Raw genomic sequence first — 25,584 nt, forward strand, 5'->3', positions numbered from 1 at the left:
TCCTCTCGAAAGTCTATAGAGGTACCCATCAGTTGGGGGTTGGGGTACGTGACAGCAAAAGTCAAAGACAGCCACCCATGCCCACCCAGGGTATTGGCAATAGTCAGGCATCCAGTTGGTGTATTCTTGGTCAGGGAATCTGTTCCTCTGCTGTACAGGGAATGAGTCAAGGTCAGTTGTTTGGGTCCATAGCAACCAGTCCAGCAGGTCAGGCTAATACGGCCAGCATTATGTACAGTGATCAGTCAGGGGTCTGAGTACCTCTCCCTCCTTGGCTGTCAGGGTAAAATGATAGGCCATGGGGAGCTCATCTATGGAAAGGAAGGAAATGGGAATAGGGATGAGGACATGGAGGTCTGCTGCTGTGAAGACAATAATTGGGAATATATTCTTCAGGATTGGATCTGCGAGCCTGGACAACAATTGTGAAGGAGGGCAACAGCGTTTGTAAGGAGGGAAATGGTGAAGCCTGGTTGGGAATGTGGTGGTGGGGTTTGGGGAGGTGGAGAGTGGGGTGCAGACTTATGGGAGGTCAGGGGGTATTCTGGCAGGTGGGGTGCAGAGATATTTATCCATGGTCAGGAATAGACTGGCTTCCACAGGAGGACAGTGTAGGACCACATTTAGCACTATCACCACCTGTGTCGGGGTCTGGATGAAAAGAGACATAGTGTGGCAATCTGGGGAAGTGCAAAGCCTATGGTCCTCACAGGGAGGGCCACCAGATCTGAATGTTCAGGGCCTTTCTGACATATGGTGACAGAGACTGGAGAACCAAACACTGAAGAGTGCTCACTGTCACTCTCTATCATGATGATATAAATAATCCATCTTTTTATTACCTTCTTCTTTTAAAATGTGGACTGAAATGAGATGTTTAAAAGGTTAACTTTTTGAAAAACATGCATTTTAAAAGGATGGCCGCATGTTTTAAAAGTAAAGAATTTGATATCTTTTGTGAACAACCCTGTTTGTGTAGCTGTGGGTTCCAGAAGTGTGCAGATAAACTGGAACCAATATCTCCTTTCCGAGTGAAGCTGATTTGCTTTAGACTGTGGACCACTTATCAATGACAAAGATCCTCTAGCTGCACACAACAAGGCAATTAGTTGTCAGTTAGTTGAACAGCTTGGGCAAGACAAAGCCAGATAGAACTGTAAAGAAACCATCAGGAATGCAGCAGCTAAAAGTCTCTCTTAATTCTCTGCAGTAAGCCACTTTAAGCCAGAAGAAATCTAGCTTATCTTTCCTGCAGCAGGTGCTGCAAGCTATAACTTTGAACTGGATGAATCACAGACTTTTCTGCCCTGTGCTTCTGGTAAGCCAATGGAAGCATTTCAAATAAAGGAAGGTCAAGAAGAAACCTTTGGATCAGCAAGAACAATCCCAACAAATCTAATGAACAAAGGGTACATAACTATTTTCCCTCTGCCCATCTCTTTCTTCTTTTTCCCCTGAGTTTTAATCTGTAGAGTTTACTTAATAAAGTTTAATTCTTTAGCTGTAGCTTGAATCCAGTAGCTTGTAATAAGGTGATATCTTACTAAGTGCAGAAACCTGCTTATGCATGCTATCAACCTGAGTCTGCAAATAAGATAGTTTGGGGATTTTGTGTATTCATTTTAAAAAGCTTTTAACTTTCACGACAGCTTTGGGAATAGTGAGGCTTGAATTCCAATGAAAATTTAAAGCAGGCAATAGAAACGAAAATGGCTGCTATGATGCCTGGATTGGGTAACGTCAGCATCTGAACCAGTGACAGAGTGGCCTGTAAGATCCACACAAAATTATACACAGATCCCTGTATTGTTCAGGACGCACACCTGTGGCCTCCCTAGTCTCTGGTCATCCTAATGCATTAGCTCCCCATGTGCTGGTAAACCTCCTACCCAATACAATGTTGACCACATCATTTCTGCCAACACTTCTGAATGTATGGGTCAGGTAAGAGGATGGAAATGTTGCAAGGTGACCAACGATGGCACTGGAACTATTACCCTTAATCCATCTTGTTCTTCTTGATTCCACATGCTGCAGCAGACTCTCTAGACACAATTCATGGTAAGTCAGTTATAGGAAGGATATTGTTAAACTGGAGAGGGCTCAGAAACATTTACCAGGATGTTGCTTGGAGTGGAGGGCTTGAGATTTGAAATAAACTGGAAAGTCATAGAATGATACAACATGGAAAAAGACCTTTTGGCCCATCCAGTCCATGCCAACCATGTTTGCAAACTAAACTAGTCTCACTTGCCTGCATTTGATCTATATTCCTACAAACATTTCCTGTTCATGAACTTATCCAAATGTCTTTTAAACATTTGCAAATTTACCTGCATTCAGCAAATCGTCTGGGAGTTCATTCCACACATGAACCGTTCCCTGTGTGTCCCTTGTGTCCTTTTCAAATTTTTCTCCTCTCGTGTTAAAAATATGCCAATTAGTTTTGAACTCGCCCACCCGAAGGAAAAGACATTTCCATCCATCTTACCCTTGCCCCTCATGATTTTATAGACATCAGTAGGGTCACCCCTCAACCTCCTAAGCTCCAGTAAAAAGAGTTCCCGTCTTCCCAGAGAAAGAAGTGGATGCACGTACAGTTTTGGATAGGTACATGAAAAGGAAAGTTACATAAGGATATGGGCCAAGCACATGGAGGTGGGGCTAGTTTAGTTTGGGAACATGGCCGGTGTGAACTGGTTGGACCAAGGGCTCTGTTTCCATAACATATGACACCATGACTCTAATTCCTTCGTGAATATGAAGCTTGCCACCGTGCTAGCACGATTTTATTCTGGGCTACAAAGAGATTGAACCAAACTGATGTCGAAGCAAAATTGTGAAATTTATACAGCCATCATGACCTGTGCCTCCAAAATGCACTCAGTAGTTGATTTTAACCTTTCTCTGTCACAACGACTTAGGTTCTGAAGCTGGGGCTGGAAGGAGACTGCTTGACAATGAATGCCCAGGAGCCTGAAGGTGAGGGTATAGGCGTTTGGACAATCAAGGCAGCTTCCTTGTCAGAGACAAGTGCAGCCTTCTAGATGCGACCTTCCCAGGGTCTGAGGGGAGCAGGCAGAGTGGAGCTGAAAGGCTTAGCTACATCTGGAGTATCCTGAAAGGTGACATCTGAGGTGCCTCTAGCACTGCTTTGTGAGGAGCACTCTAGTGCTTGCTAAACTGTCCCTGGAGGAATCCCTGTCATATAAATTGCTGCGTTCTGGGTAATGAGGGCCATCGCCTCCCACATAGCTGCTCTTGTTCCTCCTTGTAAATTCTGACACAGTCCCTTGATGGCTGACACCACAGGGGAACCTCTCCTCGGTGGCAGAACAGGTACCTGGTCTCTGGCAGCCCTTGTGCCAAGGGCTTTGGGGTGTTTCTCCCCCTGCCTGTGGAGCGGTCACGTTGACGTGTTCAACAGCTCGTGGACACAGACACAAACATCCTCGACAAGGCATCTGCATCTAAGCTGGTGGGGAGGGGCAGGATTTGATTTGGTCTGATTTAATTTGATTTATTACTGTCATATTGACCAAGGTGCAGTGAAAAGTGTTGCCTTGCACGCTTTACTGGCTGATCGTACTGTACAAAGTGCATCAGGATAGCAAGACAGAGTGCAGGATACAGTGTAACGCCTGCAGAGAAGGTGCAGAGAGAGGCTAGCAGTAGCATTTAAGAGGTCCATTCAAAAGCATCAGTACTCTCATCCTCAGAAGTGGAGGAGGTGGCACTGGGGAGTGGGCCATTTCTCCAGAGGAGCTGGGCATGTTGGCACATGTGGGACAAAAAGGAGAAAAGGTGTCACAACTGGTGATGTGCAATGAATGAGACTAACCATGGGATTAATGTGCAAACTGCAGTAGAATGAAGAATGCTAACACACTCAGTTGGTGGGACGTCAATTTCTCAGCATCCCCTTGAGGCAGCTTGTAAATGCCTGTGCTTATCTGGGTGCAAGCCGCCTTTTAAATAAGGTGCAGGCACCAGGACTATGGGATTTTGGGCAGATATCCACAAAGTGGTGAGTTATTCCGGGAACAGCCTGTATGAAGATGACGGTAGAATTGGTCATGAGGGATTCTGTAGGGTGTGGGTAGGTCATTAATCAGGCTTGTTTGGTAAGACAGCAAGATTTTTTTTCAGTCTCCTGGCAAGGATCTTTCCAAGAAACTCAAGACAACTCTCACTTAGCCAAAAGAATGTAAAAGATTCAGGCCAGGAAGGAGATTAGTCAAAGAGCAGGAGAAAGTTAGAAAGCCTATGTCGGAAGCAGGATGTGGAACTAATTAATCTGGGAAAAGTGCGTGGGGAGAGCAGGAATCAAAAGGAAACAAAACAACTTCAGAAAAAAATTTGTGAATATGCATCCCCAGGTGCATTTGCTCTTACATCTATGTCAAAATAACACCGTTTGGATCATATTGCTTCTGCTTTTCCTCCCTAATGCATAACCAAGTAGAAGCAAGTAGGAATTAAAAACAATAAATAACATTGATAATTAAATAAAATATTTCCTCTGAAATGAAAACAGTTCAAAGTGTTACTGCCATTGTAACAGAATATTAATAGAAAATCTAATTAATCCTAACTGTTCAAGACACAAACATACACTTTGTTGTATATTGTGGCTTGGTTTGAAATTAATTATTTTCGATTCGCAATGGACATATTTCTCCTACAGGTGCCAGCAGGGAAGATACTCCTTTCCAATAGCCTGCTGCTGTTGCTACGTGTGTTTTTGGTTTCTGTGTTCTGAATTTTAATAGTTTGTTCTCTAACCCACTGAGATGAAAAGAGTCTGTCAGCAGCAAACTCTTTTGGCTGAAATAGACTGTAAGACCATAAGAAATAGGAACAGGAGTAGGCTGTTCAGCCTCTCCCTAGCCTGCTCTACCAAGCAACATAATCATGGCTGATCTGACATTCCTCACATTCACTTTCCTGCCCTTTCGCCATAACCCTGGATGTCCCTACTGATCGAGAATCTATCTATCTCAGCCTTAAATATACATAAGGACTTTGACCCCACAGGCCTCTGTGGCAAAGTGTTCCAAAGGCTCTCAAGCCTCTGGGAGAAGAACTGTTGTTTCATCGCAGTCATAAATTGGCATCCCTGTATTCTGAAACTATATCCTTTGGTCCCACATTCTTCCATGAGGGAAGCATCTTTTCAGCATTTACCCCTTAACAATCCAATATGTTTCAATGAGATCACCTCTCATTCTTCTAAATTCCACTGAATAGAGACCCAATCTGTTTAGCCTTTGCTTATAAGACAATCCCTCCATACCAAGGATCACCTTCATGAATCTTCCATGAACTGCCCCCAATGAAATGATATCTTTCCTTAAATAAGGGAACTAAAACTGCTCTCAATGTTCCTTCACAAAGTGACTTCACCTGTCGAAGGGGCTACGCTCCAAAAGCTTGTGATTTCAAATAAACCTGTTGGACTAAAACCTGGTGTCGTGTGATTTTTGACCTTGTCCACCCCACTGCAACACCAGCACCTTCACATCATAGAATTCCAGAAGTGGTCTAACCAGCACAGTGTGCAGCTGTAGTAAGACCTGCCTACCCCAACCCTCTTGAAAACAGGGATCTTTGTCCCATCATTCCATTAGCCTTCTTGTTTCTTTGCTGCACCTGTGCACTAGCTTGCTGTGTTTCACATACAAGTACTCCTAAGTCCCTTTGTATCTTTCTGTAGATTATCTCCATATAAATAATGTCGTGTTCTCTTTTTCTCCCTTCCAAAGTGAACAACTTTGCATTCTCCCACATTAAACTCCACTTGCCAACTTTTTGCCCACATACTTAATCTATCAACATCTCTCTCTGTACACTTGTGTGCATCCGTCTTGCAACCTAGCTCAAACCTGTCAATATAGTCAGCTAGATGGCTAGTTTGTGATACAGGCTGATGCCAACAGCATGGGTTCAATTCCTGCAATGGGCTGAGGTTACCATGAAGGTCCTGTCTTCTCAGCCTTTCTCCACACCTGAGGCATGGTGACAGTCAGGTTAAACCACCAGCAGTCATCTCTCTCTCTAAAGAGAGAGCAGACCTGGTAAGACTCTGGTGACTTTACCGTTGTTTTTACAATATCTCTCTGTTAGTATCCTTCTCTCAAATTATATTTTCAGCTATTTTCGTGTCTTCTGCAAATTTGCCCACAGCTCTCCTTCCTCCAAGTCATTTTAATATATAGTGTTGCACTAATCTCTGTGGAACACCACTGGTCACTGGTTGCCATCCTGAAGAATGCCTTATCCCCACTTGCTGTTTCCTGCTCATTAGCCCATCCAATCCAATATACTACCTCCAACACGTTGGGTTCTTATGACTTAACCTTTTGTGAGGCACATTGTCAATTGCTTGTGGAAGTCCAACTACAACACATCTACTTTTTCCCCTCTATCCACTCTGGTTGAGCCTTCCTCAAAATTATAATACAGTAGTCAGACATGACACCCCTTTCATGAAACCATGCTGACTCTGCTTGATTAGATTGTGATTTTCCATTAGTCTTCAGCTGCAGCACAAAACAATGATAGCTTAGCTGCTCAATTGTTCAAATGATTGTTCGAAACCATTGCTGAATTTACGCAACAACTTCTTCTAACTACAAAATTGAAAAAGTAAGCAGATAATCATGCCACAGATATTGCCCTTGGGAACCCTGCAGCCCAATGGTATCAAGGTGGACTTCACAAGCTTCAAAATCTCCCCTCCCCCGACTGCATCCCAAAACCAGCCCAGCTCATCCCCGCCTCCCTAAACTGTCCTTCCTCCCACCTATCCACTCATCCCACCTCAAGCCACACCCCCATCTCCTACCTACCAGCCTCATCCCGCCTCCTTGACCTGTCCGTCCTCCCTGGACTGATCTATCCCCTCCCTAACTCCCCACCGACACTCACCTTTACAGGCTCCACTCCTGCCTCGTTGGCCTATCTGTCTCCTCTCCACCTATCTTCTCCTTTATCTATCTTCTATCCATCTCCCCCCTCTCCCTATTTATTTCAGAATCCCCTTTCCTTCCCCCATTCCTGAAGATAGGTCTAGACCAGAAATGTCATTTTTCCTGCTCCTCTGATGCTGCTTGGCCTGCTGTGTTCATCCAGCTCTACATTTTGTTATCTCAGATAATCACACCACAGTTGTACACAATCTGTTAATTTATTTGCAACTCAAACTAACCCGAGTAGACAAGTTGAGGAGGTTCCTGTGTTGGATAATTATTGTGTGGTAAATTAAGGTCAATTGCGTGCCAAATACTTTAAAACAGACTGTTAAAAATGTAAAAATAGTGCCCTGATCATTTATAACATTCTGTACTCTTCCAGTCATTAATATCTTCTTGCGCTGATTTAATGCTTGTTGTCTAGGCAAATACTCTGGGAAAATAACTCTTCAACATACTAGTGACAATTCCAGCACAGTTTAAAATCTGGTATCTTTTGTTTTGTCAGCTAAACCATTAAAACAGCCTATTCTGCATTCGTGACTAAATTTGGTATGTCCCAAGCTATCTGCTGCTTGAGGTATCTGGGCAATTCACTGAAATGTTGGAAATCTTGAGGCTTACATAAATTTACAGGTAAATGATTATACATGTATATTTGATACTTTAAGGTTACCTGGTTTCACAGGCTGTAAACAAGCAAGATGGTTGTGATTTATAGGTCTTTGGGAATGGGTTTCAGCAATTCCTATTCATTTCACTAGATGGAGCACCATACTAGAACAGAGCATTTTATCTCAAGGGAGGTGCAACCCACCCTAGCCCGAAGTAAATCTATGAATCAATCGATTGTAAAGGTGAAGGAGCAAGCGCAGACCATTCTGTGGTGACTGAGGAGTAAAGAAGGGTTTCCATGGACAAGTCTGTTGAAGTAAAGTAGAGGGTAAAACAATTAAAATTATTGCCTAGTTATAAAGAAAGAACAAAACTCTTGATAATAAAATGTGAGGCTGGATGAACACAGCAGGCCAAGCAGCATCTCAGGAGCACAAAAGCTGACGTTTCGGGCCTAGACCCTTCATCAGAGAGGGGGATGGGGAGAGGGAGCTGGAATAAATAGGGAGAGAGGGGGAGGTGGACCGAAGATGGAGAGTAAAGAAGATAGGTGGAGAGGAGGCTACAGGTGGGGAGGTAGGGAGGGGATAGGTCAGTCCAGGGAAGACGGACAGGTCAAGGAGGTGGGATGAGGTTAGTAGTTAGGAGATGGAGGTGCGGCTTGGGGTGGGAGGAAGGGATGGGTGAGAGGAAGAACCGGTTAGGGAGGCAGAGACAGGTTGGACTGGTTTTGGGATGCAGTGGGTGGAGGGGAAGAGCTGGGCTGGTTGTGTGGTGCAGTGGGGGGAGGGGACGAACTGGGCTGGTTTAGGGATGCAGTAGGGGAAGGGGAGATTTTGAAGCTGGTGAAGTCCACATTGATACCATATGGCTGCAGGGTTCCCAGGCGGAATATGAGTTGCTGTTCCTGCAACCTTCGGGTGGCATCATTGTGGCAGTGCAGGAGGCCCATGATGGACATGTCATCTGGAGAATGGGAGGGGGAGTGGAAATGGTTTGCGACTGGGAGGTGCAGTTGTTTGTTGCGAACTGAGCGGAGGTGTTCTGCAAAGCGGTCCCCAAGCCTCCGCTTGGTTTCCCCAATGTAGAGGAAGCCGCACCGGGTACAGTGGATGCAGTATACCACATTGGCAGATGTGCAGGTGAACCTCTGCTTAATGTGGAATGTCATCTTGGGGCCTGGGATGGGGGTGAGGGAGGAGGTGTGGGGACAAGTGTAGCATTTCCTGCGGTTGCAGGAGAAGGTGCCGGGTGTGGTGGGGTTGGAGGGCAGTGTGGAGCGAACAAGGGAGTCACGGAGAGAGTGGTCTCTCCGGAAAGCAGACAGGGGAGGGGATGGAAAAATGTCTTGGGTGGTGGGGTCGGATTGTAAATGGCGGAAGTGTCGGAGAATAATGCGTTGTATCCGGAGGTTGGTAGGGTGGTGTGTGAGAACGAGGGGGATCCTCTTGGGGCGGTTGTGGCGGGGGCGGGGTGTGAGGGATGTGTCGCGGGAAATGCGGGAGACGCGGTCAAGGGCGTTCTCGATCACTGTGGGGGGAAAGTTGCGGTCCTTAAAGAACTTGGACATCTGGGATGTGCGGGAGTGGAATGTCTTATCGTGGGAGCAGATGCGGCGGAGGCGGAGGAATTGGGAATAGGGGATGGAATTTTTGCAGGAGGGTGGGTGGGAGGAGGTGTATTCTAGGTAGCTGTGGGAGTCGGTGGGCTTGAAATGGACATCAGTTACAAGCTGGTTGCCTGAGATGGAGACTGAGAGGTCCAGGAAGGTGAGGGATGTGCTGGAGATGGCCCAGGTGAACTGAAGGTTGGGGTGGAAGGTGTTGGTGAAGTGGATGAACTGTTTGAGCTCCTCTGGGGAGCAAGAGGCGGCGCCGATACAGTCATCAATGTACCGGAGGAAGAGGTGGGGTTTGGGGCCTGTGTAGGTGCGGAAGAGGGACTGTTCCACGTAACCTACAAAGAGGCAGGCATAGCTGGGGCCCATGCGGGTGCCCATGGCCACCCCCTTAGTCTGTAGGAAGTGGGAGGAGTCAAAAGAGAAGTTGTTGAGTGTGAGGACGAGTTCAGCTAGGCGGATGAGAGTGTCGGTGGAGGGGGACTGGTCGGGCCTGCGGGACAGGAAGAAGCGGAGGGCCTTGAGGCCATCTCCATGCGGAATGCAGGTGTACAGGGACTGGACGTCCATGGTGAATATGAGGTGTTGGGGGCCAGGGAATTGGAAGTCCCACCCACCCTCCTGCAAAAATAATGACATCGTGGTGGGCTGGGCTATAAACGTGGAATTAGCTAATGCAGGTAAAAATGGTACAGCAATTATCACAGGGGATTTTAATCTACATATTGCTTGGTCAAACCAGTTTGGCCTTGGCAGCCTTGAGGAGGGGTTCATGGAGTGAATCTGTGATAATTTCCTTGAACAATATGTAATGGAACCTACGAGGGAGCAAGCTCTCCGAGATCTAGTCCTGTGTAATGAGACAGGAACAATTAATGATCTCACAATCCTCTCGGAAGGAGCCATCACAGTATGGTTGAATTTAAAATACAGGTGGAGCATGAGAAGGTTAAATCCAGTACATATGTCCTGTGCTTAAACAAAGGAGACTATGAAGGAATGAGGGAGGAGTTAGCTAAGGTAGAATGGGAGCAAAAACTTTCTGGTGGATCAATTGAGGAACAGTGGAGAACTTTTAAAATGATTTTTCACATTGCTCAGCAGAAGTATATTCCAGTGATAAGGAACAACTGTAGGAAAAGAGAGAGCCAGCCATAGATGTCTAAGGAAATAAAGGAAAGTATCAGATTGAAGAAAAACACATACAAAAATGCAAAGAGTAGTACGAAACTAGTAGACTGGAATATCTTTAAAGGCTAGCAGAAATCCACAAAAAAAGTTATAAAAGAAAAGTAAGATAGATTATGAGAGTAAACTAGCTCAGAATATAAAAACAAGCTTCAAACATTTCTATAAATATGCACATCGTAAAACACTGGCAAAGACAAACATTGGTCCTTTAAAGGATGAGAAGGCCAACTTAATAACTGGGAATGAGGAAATAGCCGAGATATTAAACAGTTATTTCGTGTCGGTTTTCATGGTGGAAGACACAAATAACATGCTGAAAACTAATAGCAAGAAGGCTAGGACCTAGAAACTATCATTATCATTAAGGAGGCAGTGCTGGGCAAGCTAATGGGCTAAAGGTAGACAAGTCTCCTGGCCCTGATGAAATGCATCCCAGGGTACTAAAAGAGGTGATGGAGGAAATAGCAAATGGACTAGTAACTATGTATCAAAATTCACTGGATTCTGGGATAGTTCCCGCAGATTCGAATGCAGCCAATGTGACACCACTGTTTAAAAAAGCAGATAACTATCGGCCAGTTAGCTTAACTTCGGTAGTGGGGAAAATTCTTGAATCTATCACTAAGGAAGAAATAGCAAGACATCTGGATATAAATTATCCCATTGGGAACACCCAGCATGTGTTCATGAAGGGTAGGTCATGTTTAACTAATTTGTGGAGTTCTTTGAGGACATTACTTGCATGGTGGACAATGGGAAACCTGTGGATGTGGTGTATCTGGATTTCCAGAAGGCATTTGGCGAGGTGCCACACCAAAGGCTGCTGCATAAGATAAAGTTGCACGGTATTACAAGTAATATATTGGCATGGATAGAGGATTGGTTGGCCAGTAGAAAGCAAAGAGTAGGGGTCAATGGGTATTTTTCTGGTTGGCGGTCAGTGGCTAGTGGTGTGCCTCAGGGATCAGTGTTGGGACCGCAATTGTTTACAATTTACATAGATAATTTGGAGTTGGGAACTAAGTGTGGTGTGTCAAAATTTGCAGATGACACTAATGTGAGTGGTAGAGCAAAGTGTGCAGAAGACGCTGAAAGTCTGCAGAGGGATGTAGATAGTCGAAGTGAGTGGGCAAAGGTCTGGCAGATGAAGTACAATGTTGATAAGTGTGAGGTCATCCATTTTGGTAGGAGTAACAGCAAAATGAACTATGTTTTAAATGGTAAAAAATTGCAGCATGCGCTGTGCAGAGGGACTTGGGTGTCCTTGTGCATGAATCGCTGAAGGTGGCATTGCAGGTGCAGCAGGTAATTAAAAGGCAAATGGAATTTTTTCTGCCATTGCTCAAGGGATGGAGTTTAAAAACAGGGAGGCTATGCTGCAGTTGTACAGGGTCCTGGTGAGGCCACACCTGGAGTACTGTGTGCAGCTTTTGTCTCCTTACTTGAGAAGAGATATACTAGCACTGGAGTGGGTGCAGAGGAGATTCACTCAGTTGATTCCAGAGTTGAGACGGTTGGACTATGAGTAGAGATTAAATAGACTGGGATTATGCTCATTGGAATTCAGACGAATGAGGGGAGATCTTGTAGAAACATATAAGATTATGAAGGGAATAGATAAGTGGAGGCAGGGAGGTTATTTCTGCTAGCAGGTGAAACTAGGACTAGGGGGCTTAGCCTCAAAATAAAGGGAGGCAGATGTTGGACTGAGGTCAGGAGGAACTCCTTCACCCAGAGGGTTGTGAATCTGTGGAATTCCTTGCCCAGTGAAGCGGTTGAAGCTACCTCATTGAATGTCCTTAAGGCAAGACTAGATAAATTTTTGAACAGTAAAGGAATTAAGGTTTATGGTGAGTGGGCGGGTAAGTGGAGCTAAGTCTCAAAAAGATCAGCCATAATCTTACTAAATGGCAGGGCAAGCTTGAGGGGCCGGATGGCCTACTCCTGCTCCTAGTTCTTATGTTCTTCAATAATCAATGCACCACACTATGCGCATGGGTACTTATTAAATTTTAAACTTTATTTCATGGTTATAGGTATCATTGGTGATGTGGTTACGGCCATGTGTCAATAAACAAGGGAGCAGTTTGTTTAGATAAGTCATTGAACATTTAAGAGAACATTTTTGTTTTCATAAGGAATTTTTTTCTTGCAGTTTCAGAATGTTTCAAGCTAATAGTGTGGTTTGTGTGGAATTTTCTGAATGATAGGTTGGTAGCATGGGTGTGTTGTGCTTGTGTTGGATACGTGCAGTAGAGCAAACTGTGATGTCAAGTTGCATTAAAGTTGACGTAGTGAATAATTTGCATCTTTGGACCATGCAAGTTTGTTAATGCACTCCCCTGATCTCTCCCAGTTGAACATGTGTCCAGTTGCATGAGAGATCCGACTTTTTATACATTATTTCTAGGGCCTGGTAGCTAACCCTACGTCAATCTCTTGTTTTAACCTTCCCATTCAATAACTACAGGACAGGTATCCAAGATGTTTGGTTAGCCAGCCCTTCCCTGTCTACCCCTTAGCTTGAAACCACTTTTTAGTTTACTTCATGCTGTGAGTTATTTCTTGGCCATTTCTAAACATTTACTGAGAGAAGGGGGTACAGAAAATGATAAAAGACTCGCTGGCATCAGTTTGGGAATGTAGTGATCTCAAAGCTGGGAGCACACAGGGGTCTAGGCCCGAAATGCCAGCTTTTGTGCTGCTTGGCCTGCTGTGTTCATCCAGCTCACACTTTGTTATCTGGGAGCACATTCTTTGTGACTTTCACTTTTCTTGGTTTCTGACTCTCTTCCAGACAGCACTTAATGTGTGTTTTGCCAGCTAATTCTTAAGAGCTGTGTATTAAAACTGTTATTTATGATAGACCCTTATTTCTTGATGGAATTTGCCACCACTTCCACAATTAAAAGGAATGACTCCACATAATATCTTGTGCCAAGTTGAAGCTAGATGCTTCGCTGCTACTTAACTGTGGCAAGAAGTTAGTTGGCAGATCTGTCAATGTACCCAACGCCATGGTGTTCTTGCTTATCAGCTTTCTCCTGTATGTCACCCCACTGTAGACATTATCTGACTCCCTTGTACAGAACTCATCTGCAATCTTGTGCTCCAATGAGCCGGAACACAAACTACACTTTCTCTCTGTCCTGGCTTCAGCTTCTGTGCCCAGTCTCTTGCCGTATGCTGGTTCTGACTTGATGATCTCGAAAGATTGTGCAGACCAGTGTCTGAGCTGGTCACTGCAGTTATCAGAAGAAATGACGATGCTTTTTCAATCGAGGTCAGGCGTAGCTCTCATCTTTCGACATAAGGTTGTGCCGACCACTCAGACTGACTCTTTGAACGTATAAATACAGACCATAAAAACAGCAAGAACTGCGGATGCTGTAAACCAGGAACAAAAACAGAAGTAGCTGGAAAAGCTAAGCAGGTCTGGCAGCATCTCTGAAAAAAAAGTCAGAGTTCACATTTCGGGTCTGGTGACCCTTCCTCAGAATGTGTGTGTGTGTGTAAATGCAGATTATAATGGCTGACATGAGGGAAAAGGTGTATGGTGTATATTAAGATGGCCAAGCTCACATTGTATGTATCTTTAATTTCAGGCTGAGAGTGAGCGTACTTTAAGAATGAGAATAAGGCTGGAACATCCTGAATTCTTTTGGTGATGCCAGATGCAACCTTGCCATTCACAGTGGCCTAGTATGGCCAGGGACTATCTCCACTAGAGGGCATAGGTGATCCCAGAGTCCTCATCCCTTGCCTATTCTGGATTTAACCCCATGGCCATGGAGTAGCATGTACACCAAGAAAGAAAGCAGAATGTCAGTCATTCTGCAACTTTGAACTTTGTTTGGGAAATATATCTACTATGACTGAATAACTGGAGGTAGATGGAAGAGATAGATGAGGCTGGCAGAATTGGTATACATGTCACATAGAGAATCTGCATGTTAGTCATGAGTCTTGATTTCTAGCGAATGTTGATGGCTCAGTGATAGGTGACCAATATATGTACAGTATTTTAAGCAGTTTTAGCAGGGTAGTGGAGAGGAAATGTCATGTGAATATGTATTCACTTACCCTGACCACTTGTAAGGACATTGAGCTCCTTTGGCACTGCAGCTTGATCCCCATGGCCAGATCGCTATTGACCTCACAGATCGCCTGTATCTTGATGGATTCATGGCAAAATGGAATGTGGTGACTGTCACTTCCCTTTCCAACACCACCGTGCCACATCAGAAAACTTGGGAACCTCTGTATTTTCCTATTCTCCCACTTTCCTTCCAGCCATGCCTCTCCCACAGTCTGCAACAGTTTTTGAAGAGTGAAAGAAGCTGTTGTTTAGGAGAAGCAAGCAAGCTCTGCATTGTACCAATTATGAAAGTTGCTGGGCCTCCTGTTGAACATACAGACAGTCAGCAACATATTCCATGCTGGGTCACATGCTGAAACCAGTTAAATGAATAGGTAGAACAAACTAAACAATCTACCGATTTCAGCTCAACTGGTTGAGATCACTGTACCAGGAAATTCTCTTAAATGGACTTTCCTCCACTATCTCTTACAGAGCCATAAGAGGTCATACTACATGGAAGGAGACCCTTCGGCCCAACCAGTTCATGCTGACCATGTTCCCAAACCAAACTACTCCCATTTGCCTGCATGTGGTCCATTTTCTTCCAAACCTTTCCTATTCATGTACTTATCCAATTATCTTATAAATGTTGTAACTGTACCTACATCCACACTTCCTCTGGCATTTCATTCCACACATGAACCACTCTCCATGTAAAAAACTTACCCCCTCATGTTCTTTTTAAAACTTTCTCTTCTAGCCAAAAATTATGCCTTCTAGTTTTGAACTCCCCCACCCTAGGGAAAGGACCCTTGTTATTTATCTTATCTATGCCCCTCATGATTTTATAACTTCCTTTAAGGTTACTCCTCAACCTCCTCTGCTCCAGTGAGAAACGTTCCAGCCTACTTTTATAACTCAAACCTCCATTCCCTGCAATATCTTGGTAAATCTTTTCTGAACCTTCTCCAATTTAATAATATCCTTCTTATAGCAGGGTGACCAGAACTGCACACATAATAGAAGAGGCCTCACTAATGTCCTGCACAACCTCAACATAATATCCCAACTCCAATACTCAGAGGTCTGAGCAATGAAGACAAGTGTGCTAAATGCTTTCTTAATCACCCTGTCCACCTGTCATGCAAATTTCAAAGAAGGATGTACCTGAACGTCTAGGCCTCCCTTCTCTACAAAACTACCCAGGGACCCTACTGTTATTTGTATAAATCCTGGTCTTGTTTGTTTTACCAAAATACAATTATCATTTACAGCTCCAGGGTGCATTCTATCAACATTATTCGCAACATTATTGTCCTTGATCACCAATAGAACTCCCATGTCTGCATTGTAAAAACTGTCTCAAAGAAACACTTTTTTTGTCTCAAATACTTATTTCTCCTCAAGTAATTAAACTTTATATAGTACACTGCTATTCAAGCCTTTGTGTGAGAAATTATAAAGTGGAGACATCTGGCAGAAAAGAACGCTCAGAAAGTGAACAACAATATCGTTATCGTGCAATAAGTGAGCCTCCTCTCATCTCTCATCATCAACTTTGCCCTCTTGTTTTTCTGACTTTTTCTGTGTTTAAACTCCATATAATTCAAATTACATGCTCCTGCTCTGGGCACACTATTCAAGCTTTTGAGGTGAAAGCTTGGTATCAACTACTCACCAGTCCCTGATTCACCATAATTGATTTTACACTTGGTCATGGTGTCCTGAATTCTGAGCTTGGTGCCTTATTTAAAACAACCAGCTGAACTGTACCCAAGTTCCTATCTATTGCTCTACTGCAGCTGCCCAGTACAGATAGTCTTGTGATTCAAATGACACATTTTCTAGATTTTCCACACTCCAAAACAAAAACTGTTAACTCTATTCAGATCCTTCTGTGATTTAAGTCAGTTTGGAAGCTTGACAGACTGGTAACTGCTGACATAAACATGTGCCCCTAACTCCCCATAAGTATGTCACTTCGAGGCAGCAAGACATCACCATTCCTCAGTGATATCTTAGAGCTATTTGCTGATGTACTACGAGCCAGGTCCTTACATTATGTTCTCCTTTAAGTTCAACAAGCTGCCAAGTCCAACAAAAATGCCAATTTCAATTACTGTATTCAATGTAAACCCTTCAGACTTGCTGATATAACATATTTATAAAAACTAATCTCATTAGATACCACGTCTGCACTGCAATGATTTGGTGAAACATTGCTTCATATTTCCATAATATATGAGGCTTTATCCAGAAATGAAGGAATTGTTAGAGACTTTTGAGTTGCCAAGGTTTTATCTTGCGTGCCAGTATACTAATCTTCAATTCTGCTTTCAGTATTCTAAAATAAACAAAAAAGGGCTCTTGCTTCAAATTAAGCCTTACTAATTTTTAAAACAGTTTACCTAAGATTCTGAAGGATGTATTTTATCCTTTTGCAGTAGAGTGGAACCTTTGCCAAGGTTTTGTGCATTTCCTCGAGGAACTGGTTTGCTTGTGTTATTTGACTGGAAAAAAGCATCATGACCTGCTGCTGAATAAATATTATTAATTCATTTAAAGTATTCCCGACATGCCATTTTTCCTCATTGATGAGATTTGGAAGGAACAGCGGCAGGATAAAATCTTGCATGACACTTTAAAAGATTGGATGTTGTTGTGTAAGGTAATGGCTCTGACAAATTTTGATCTATGCTGCACTCCACCCTGTCTGAAACCCCACAGCCTCTGAGTGGAGCATCACATGGATTCTGGCACAGTCTCCTGATGGAGACATAGATGTCTTCTCTCTCACCTAGTTATAGTTGATATACGTAAGAATTAATGTTACCTGCGTATCACAAGTCATGTAGTTTTTCAGACAATAGTGAGAATGACAATAAATTAGCTTTTATAATCTTGTTATGAAAGACAAGAGCATCATAGAATCCCTATAGCTTGGAAGCAGGCCATTCAGCTCAATGAGTCCGCACTGAACTGCCGAAGAACATCCCTCCCAGAACTACTCCCATCGTTTTAACCACATATTTCCCAAAGGCTAACCCACCTTGCCTGCACATCCCTGAGCACTAAGGGCAATTTTAAATGCCTTATTCACCTAACCTGCACATCTTTGGACTATGTGAGGAAACTGGAACACCTGGATGAAGCCCACACAGAATGGGAGAATGTACAAACTTCACACAGACAGTTTTCTAAGGGTGGAATCGAACCCAGGCACCTGGCGCTGTGAGGAGCACTAACCACTGAGACACCATGTTGCATCTTCTGTTGAGACTTTTTCTTGGTCCATCTTCCAGCACAGACTATTGAACAGTCTCTTAGAGCACCTGAAGAGGATGCTTTGGTGGTATCACCAGCCCATCCACAGGCTATCATACATTGATAACATCATATCATATTCTATCATGCTGGTCCTGATGTACACTGTTACAAGATCCAGAGGAGACCAATAGTGAAAAGAAACCAGAAGATCCTAAATTTTTAAAAAATGCAGATAAATGAGTTACCACTTAAGACCATTTGCCTTTTTTAGGGAAGCCCTAGATATTCAGTCAGCTGCAAGTATTAAGTAGGTATCAGCTATCACAGGCTCCTGGAAGCAATAGCAAATTTAATAGCTGAGCTTTGTTTAAAAGTCACTTAGAGCAGGGGGAAAAGAGGAGAGAAATCAGTTTGGGCTTCAGACAAACTATTTGGGCAGAAAGGACCAGGTTGGAGTTGGCATATGGTGGTACAATAAATGGTGACTCTACTGGTAAGTTAAACCCCTCATGAAAAGGTTAAAAAAATGTAGCTGAATGGTGCAAAATCTAGGCTGGAGACAGAAAAATTACAATGGGTACACTACCCAGTAAAATTAGTGTTGAATGAGCATTGCTGTACTTACTCTGTGCCTACACAGGCACTTACGATATCTATGCATTACTTTTTTTGCACTTTGCCCCTTCAGCCAGAGATACCTGGCTCACATGACTGCTGTCTTTCCTTGCCATTTAGTGCAACACAATGGAAGGAACTTGTGCTAGTTGTTAGCAAGCCTCTTCTAGTCAATGGGGATAAGCTTTTGCACAGGGGGTCCCAACGCAATAAGTCAAGAACACCCTCTGATACCATTCCTGGGTCTGCTTAGGGCAGCTAGAGTAAGGATCTTCTCCTCATAAAGGATGAGGAGCTGAATGATGGGTTGTCCACAATCCATCTTCTCTCTTTCCGCCCTATTGTGGGTTGTTTTCCTCGTGTAATGAAGGTGTGTAGGATTATGGAAGACGAAAACGGGTGGCATAACTATTACAAAGATAGTAGGAACTGCTGATGCTGGAGCATCTGAGATAACAAGGTGTAGAGCTGGATGAACACAGCAGGCCAAGCAGCATCAGAGGAGCAGGAAAGCCGACGTTTCGGGCCAACATGCTCCTCTGATGCTGCTTGGCCTGCTGTGTTCATCCAGCTCTACACCTTGTTATCTTGGCATAGCTATTACTGTTGCTGCAGGTGGGAAGGTGTCTTAAGTGAGTTTGTAGGCAGGTCAGAGGGCATGCAGGGCTAGTGGTTGGGGTGGATGAGGGTGAGGAGGGACAAGGAAGTGTTGAGGACAGTAGTGAGAATGGTAGAGCATGAGCCTTGGTGGGAAGTGGATACAGTCACAGAGGCAGCGTGAGTGTGAGGTATCAGAAAAATTGAGGTACTTAGGATAGCAGAGCGGAGAAGGTCATTGACTATTTTCTTATGTTATAGGTTTTTCCTCCAGACGGCTGAGAGTGAATTAACCAGCATGTGAACCTCAGGCCAGATTGGCATCATCTGGTGACATGGCCTCCATTGCTGGCCCTGGGGGAAGACCGTGAGTTATAGAGGCTGTTAGCCCATTGAGCCTTCTGTACCATTCAGTGAGATCATGACTGATCTAATAATCCTCACTCTAATTTCCTGCAGCTTTTCTATAACTCTTGATTCTTTAACTGATTTTAAAATCTTTCTCTCTCATCCTTGAATATACACAATGACGCAACCTTTATAGCCCACGGCCATAAAAAAAATCCACAGATACATTACCCGCTAAAGGAAGAAAGTCCTCCTCATCTCTGTCTGAAATTGGTGACCCTATATTCTGAGGTTTATACCTTCTGGTCCCGCAAAGGGAAACAACTTCACCAACCTTCCCATCAAGTCAGCAAAGAATCTTACATAAGGTCACCTCCCATTCATCTAATTTCCAATGAACACATATTCAATCCGCTCAAACTCTCTTCATACAACAGTCCCTCCATTCCTGGTATCAGTAAATCTTCTCTGGGCTCCCTGTAATGTCAGTTTATCTTCCCTTTGATAGGGTACCCAGAATTTGCCAGCTCTGCACTAGCAGGACCTCCAGGGCCCTATCTTCCCTATTTGACTTGACTTTGCCCAGCCATGAGGGATGCTGGTGAATTCCAGGGATGTATGGTGAGTGGCAACTTATTCTGGGAAAAGCAGGCGGTAGGAGGAAGTGCAAACTGGATGTGATACTTCCTGCAAGGTCTGAAACTCCAATTAAAATGGCAAGTTTGGTAATATACAATGATATAAATGATATGTTCAGCCTCATAGCAAGACTCAGTCCTCCGATATAAGATAATAAAGTGTGAAGCTGGATGAACACAACAGGCCAAGCAGCATCTCAGGAGCACAAAAGCTGACGTTTCGGGCCTAGACCCTTCATCTAGGCCCGAAACGTCAGCTTTTGTGCTCCTGAGATGCTGCTTGGCCTGCTGTGTTCATCCAGCTTCACACTTTATTATCTTGGATTCTCCAGCATCTGCAGTTCCCATTATCACATCTCAGTCCTCCGAATCTGTTGCAACTTGGATTTAGCAAAAAAAATCAAGGTTCAGCTTCAAGATTCAACTTTATTGCTCTTTTGCCTTAAGGTACATCCATTTTAACAAAAAACATTTTTAGAAGCAGAAAATAAGCACAGTTCCAGAATAGTGGAAGTGCTAGTGAACACAATTACCTTGGCTGCAGGATTGGATGTTACAGCGCACACAGATAAGACAATATGGTTTACCTCAGGCTTTAGATTTACAAGACACCAACAGAAAGGCAGTAAGAGTGTTGGAAATCTGTGTGCAATTCATGTTACACTTCAAGAGGGACCAGGAGGCTAAAATGTTAAACAATAGCGAGAGTTTTATTAAGGATGTGTGCACTCTGCAGGCAGCAAGGTTAGACTAACTGACAGGCTACAATACTGACCAAATGCACAACATTTCACAATCACTGCCCAGCCAACAAACATGCCTTAACCTAACATCCTGAAAGCAACAGACTGACTTCAACAGGTACCAAGCATACGACTGGACCGGTATCAGCATGGACCAGTTTGGGCCTATTTCCATGCTGTATTACTCTGTGACTAGTTCAGAAACAAACTGCTACTGACCCCCCAGCAAAAGGGGGTTCCATTGACTTTCCAAGATTAGTGGCTAAACGTAAAAATGACTTAACCTGCAGAAATCACTTATGTTGGTGTCTGAAATCTGTTCCATCAAAAGAAAAATAATTTGTTAAAATTCGTGTGTTAGCACAAGAGCATTGACATTCCAATGACAGATCATCTCCTGCAAGTTCCACTCCAAGACACAGTGTTCTGACCTGGAACTGTATCACCATTCCTTTATGGTCACTGGGTCAAAATGAAGGAACTCCCATTCTGTCAACAATGTGACATCCCCCCCACCCCCCAAGCCCAGATGTCAAGGACAGCAGTGGTTTAAAAATTCAGCTCACCACCACCTTCTCCAGCAAAATGGGGGCATTCAATAAATACTGGCTTAGCAAACGATGCCCACAGCCCACAAACCAATAAATTAAAGAAAAGAAGTGACTGATTTTATAGGATTAAATTTCCCTACATTGCATTCACCTTCCTTAGACTTTTAATATGTGCTTGAAAGGTAACTTTACTCCCCTTATGCTATTTGCTAATATTTCCTGATATTCTCTCTTTGCAATTCCTATATCCTTTTCAAGAGGTCGGTTAGTTCAGTTGTCTAAATAACTACAGTGTGGTTTAGGGTAAAGTCCATACCTGCTGCTGTAATTCATGGTGGCCAGCTTCCTCATTCTGTCTCGCGCTTAAGAAATGGTTGCCCTCAATCTACACAGAAACAATGTCTTTCTCTTTAATGTAGAGAGGTGCCTGTGTCCATTGTGGATTTTAGCTATTTATCCTTTTTCAATTTCCTCTTTGTACTCTGTATTCTAGCTAATTTTCTACTGTATTCTGCATACAACATTTGTCATAAATTTTGTTTTTCCATTTTGTATTACCTTTTTGCTTCATCATCCAGAGAGCTCGAGCTCCAGGTGGTGCTCTATTGTTGCTCCTTGTGCTTGGTTTTACTGAAGCTGTTTCCTCCTTGACGATTGCCTTTGCTCTTATCCTGCCTACATATGATCACCTTTCACCAACTGCCAACTCCTCCCCCCCCCCCCCCGACTTGCTTATCAAGTATCTCTATTTTTTTGAACACTGACATTTATTTCTAGATCCTGTTATAAACAAGCATTGTCTCCACATTTACCATCTCAAGTCCCCTCAGGATCTTATGTTTTAATCAAGTTGTCTCTTACTTCTTTTAAACTCCAGCAAACGTAAGCCTATCCAGACCAACCTTTCCTCATAAGACATACCATTCATTCCAGGTATTAGTCTAGTAAAGGAGCAGGAAAGTTGATGTTTTAGGTCAGGACCCTTCTTCAGAAATGGGGAGGGGGAAGGGAGCTGGGAAATAAATATAAAGAGGCAGGGGAAGATGGGTGAAATGGTGATAGATGAGTGCGGATAGGGAGCAGTAGGGACTGGCCAGTGAGGTGGGAGGAGCAGATAGGTGGGAGAGAAGATGGATAGGTGGTGTCAGGTCAAGGCTGCAGGGATGAGAGGGAGGTTGGTCATGGGATGAGGCTGGGAGTGGGGAGATTTTAAAACTGGTAAAACCATTTTTAGGCCATTGGGCTGTAGGCTCACAAGGTGGAATATGAGGTGCTGGAGGAGGCCCAGGATGGACATGTTGGAGCAGGACCGGGGGTGGTTCGCAACTGGAAGGTATTGTATGTCGCGTGCAGAGCACAGGTGCTCTACAAAGCGGTCTCCGAGTCTCCACTTGGTCCCACCGATTTAGAGGAGGCCACATTGAATGCACCGGAAGCAGTAGACCAATTTGCCAGATGTGCAGGTGAACCCCTTCTAATGTGGAAGATTTGTTTTTTGCTTTGAATGGAACTGAGGGGGGAGGTGTACGGGCAGGTGTAGCACTCCCTTTCGTCAACTTTCCTGCTCCTCTGATGCTGCCTGGCCCGCTGTGTTCCTCCATCTCCACACTGTGTTATCTCTGACTCCAGTATCTACAGTTCTTGCTATCTCTTAGTCTAGTAAACCTTCTTTGAATTGCTTCCAATGCATTTACATCCTTCCTGAAATAAGGAGACCAATATTGTACACAGGGCTCCAGACATGGTCTCACAAGTGCCCTGGAAAACCGAAGCATAATGTCCTGACTCTTGTATTCAATTCCACTGACAGTAAACAATAATATTCTGCTAACTTTACTAAATACTTGCTGTTACTGCATGCTAAACTTTTACAACTCATCATGAGGACACCCAGCGCATCAAATTACTGCAGATTCTTTTTATTTAAATACTATGCTTTTAATTGGTTACTGCATTTCCTTCATTACACCCGTGATTGCATTTCAAAAACACTGGGCTGTAGAACACTTTGTGATGTCCAGTGATCAGGAAACACACTGTATAAATCCAAGTTTTTCTTTCCTTACTGAAATATGTTGTCTGAAGTTACTACTCTATAATTTCAGTTTAGTAGCATTTTGTACTGAGCAGCTCCATTCCTCCTCTCCACATCTCTAATCCTGGTATGACTTTTACTTTCAAAGTTACTTCAGGCAGTTATTTCAGAATAAACAATGAATGATCTAAAAATAAACACTCCATAAATATCATAATACCCAAGAAAAGCACTTCATCCTGTCAATAGAAAACCTGTTTTGTTTGATCAGGCTAGAATGTATATTTAATGTAGTTGACTTGATAAAAACATCCCCGCTAGAAATCAGTTTTTTCTTGTTCTTGTAAATATTTTAATATGAAATAATGCTTTGAATGCTAAATTGTTGTCAAATAATTTTTTAAGTAATGAAATTGGGAAATTAAAACTGTAAATGCAAATCGTTGTAAATCGCCATCCTCCTCACAGTTCATAAAACTTCCAAGCTTTGTATCATCTGCAAATTTTGAAACAGTACCATGTTGACCAAGCCTATATCATTAGCACATATCAAGAAAAGCTAGGAACTTGGGGTATTTCTTCTTTCAGACCCAAAAACAGCTTCATTACCGCTACTCTGTTTCAGACACTCAGCCAATTTCATATCCATGCTGCAACTCAAATTTCTGACAAGCCTGATAGATGGCATTTCATCAAGCACCTTCTGGAAGCCCGTATACGACATTTGAATCATGCTACCTCTTCAATCCTTTGTGATGTCTTTAATAAACTCAATCAGATTGGTTGAACACAATTTGCCGTAATGAACCCCTGCTAGCTTTCTTTCATCCAGCCACTTGCCCGAGTGACTGTTATTTTGTTCCAGACCATAATTTCCAAAAGGTTTCCCTTTGCTGACGTTAAACTGACCGTTTGCAGTCGCTGGGTTTATAATATTGCTCTGTAATATTTACAAATTTTCTTGCCCCCGAGCATTACCCCTGTTTGGAAGATTATGGCCAGAACAATGTAGTTTCCATCATTATTTCCGACAGCATCCTTAAATGCATTCCTTTGCATCTCAGTGATTTAAGTGCAGCCAGTCTCTTAATAACTCCTCTTCTATCTATTTTTCACCCATTCAGTATGGACACTAGGCTATGAATTCAATAGATATCTGGAATTAAGAGTCTAATGAATGCATTGTCCTTTGTCAGGCAAAACTCATCTGGATCACTAATGTCCTTTAGGGAAGGAAACTGTTATCTTTACCTGGTCTGGCCCTAATTGTGACTCCAGACCCACAGCAATGTGGTTGACTCGTAACTGGCCTTTGGGAAATTAGGGATGGGCAATAAATGCTGATCTAGTCAGCGATGCCCTCATCCCATGAATGAGTGGAAAGAGATTGCTTTCCCCTTCACTTTGGCTTTGATAGAACCTTCTTCCTTTGTAAAAATATAGATGGAGAGTCCTTGTGTCCTGCATCAGATATTGACTTAGCTTCCATTTATAAATTTGCTTTCTGGTCCCTAACAGGCACTATGCCTTCTGTTACAACCATTTAATTATTTATACACTGAATGAGGACTTCTGAATTCTGCTTTATGGTAGCTGCTATTCTAAACTTATCCTCATTCTATGCCTCTCTTTATTTCTTTTTCACTTTGCCTCTGAGCTTGCTATCATTCTCTCTATCATCATTCATGGAGTACCAGCAATCCCCATTATAAGAACATACAAGTGCTGTGGCCAAACAACCTCTTCTTTAAATGCAGACCATGGTCCTGTTAATTTTACCTGCAAATCTTTCATTACGATTAATTCTAATTTGAGCTATCATTTATTAAATCAGTGCACAGTTAAGTGGCTGGACATTGAATGCCTTAGGATTATTTATTTTGCTGGCTAGCAATAATCCTGTTCTTAAATGGATTATTGCAATGTGTTGCAAATACTAATTCGTGAGCAGTTAATCTTTAATTCCTTTGGCTGATTTAATACCTTTGTTTGAGAAAGCACGTTCAAATGAGCCAGAAAACAATTTTGAAATAACTGCAGAAGGTATCAGACTGAAAGCTGGCCAGGGAATTACAATTGGATGCACAAACAGCATTGCTAAAGATGAAAGCAAGCTACTATGAATGCTGGAGATCTGCAGTAAAAACAGAGCATGCTGGACAAACTCAACAGCTCTGGCAACATTCTCCAGCAGTTTCAGTTTTCTTATTTAAAATTGTGAAGGAATCAATGTACATTAAAATAGTTGAAACTGACCCTAAACACAAGACAACTCACCTGAAGGAATGGCTGGAAATGAAAAGAAATTTAC

Source organism: Stegostoma tigrinum, chromosome 4 (genome assembly GCF_030684315.1).
Source record: "Stegostoma tigrinum isolate sSteTig4 chromosome 4, sSteTig4.hap1, whole genome shotgun sequence".
Lineage (NCBI taxonomy): Eukaryota > Metazoa > Chordata > Chondrichthyes > Orectolobiformes > Stegostomatidae > Stegostoma > Stegostoma tigrinum.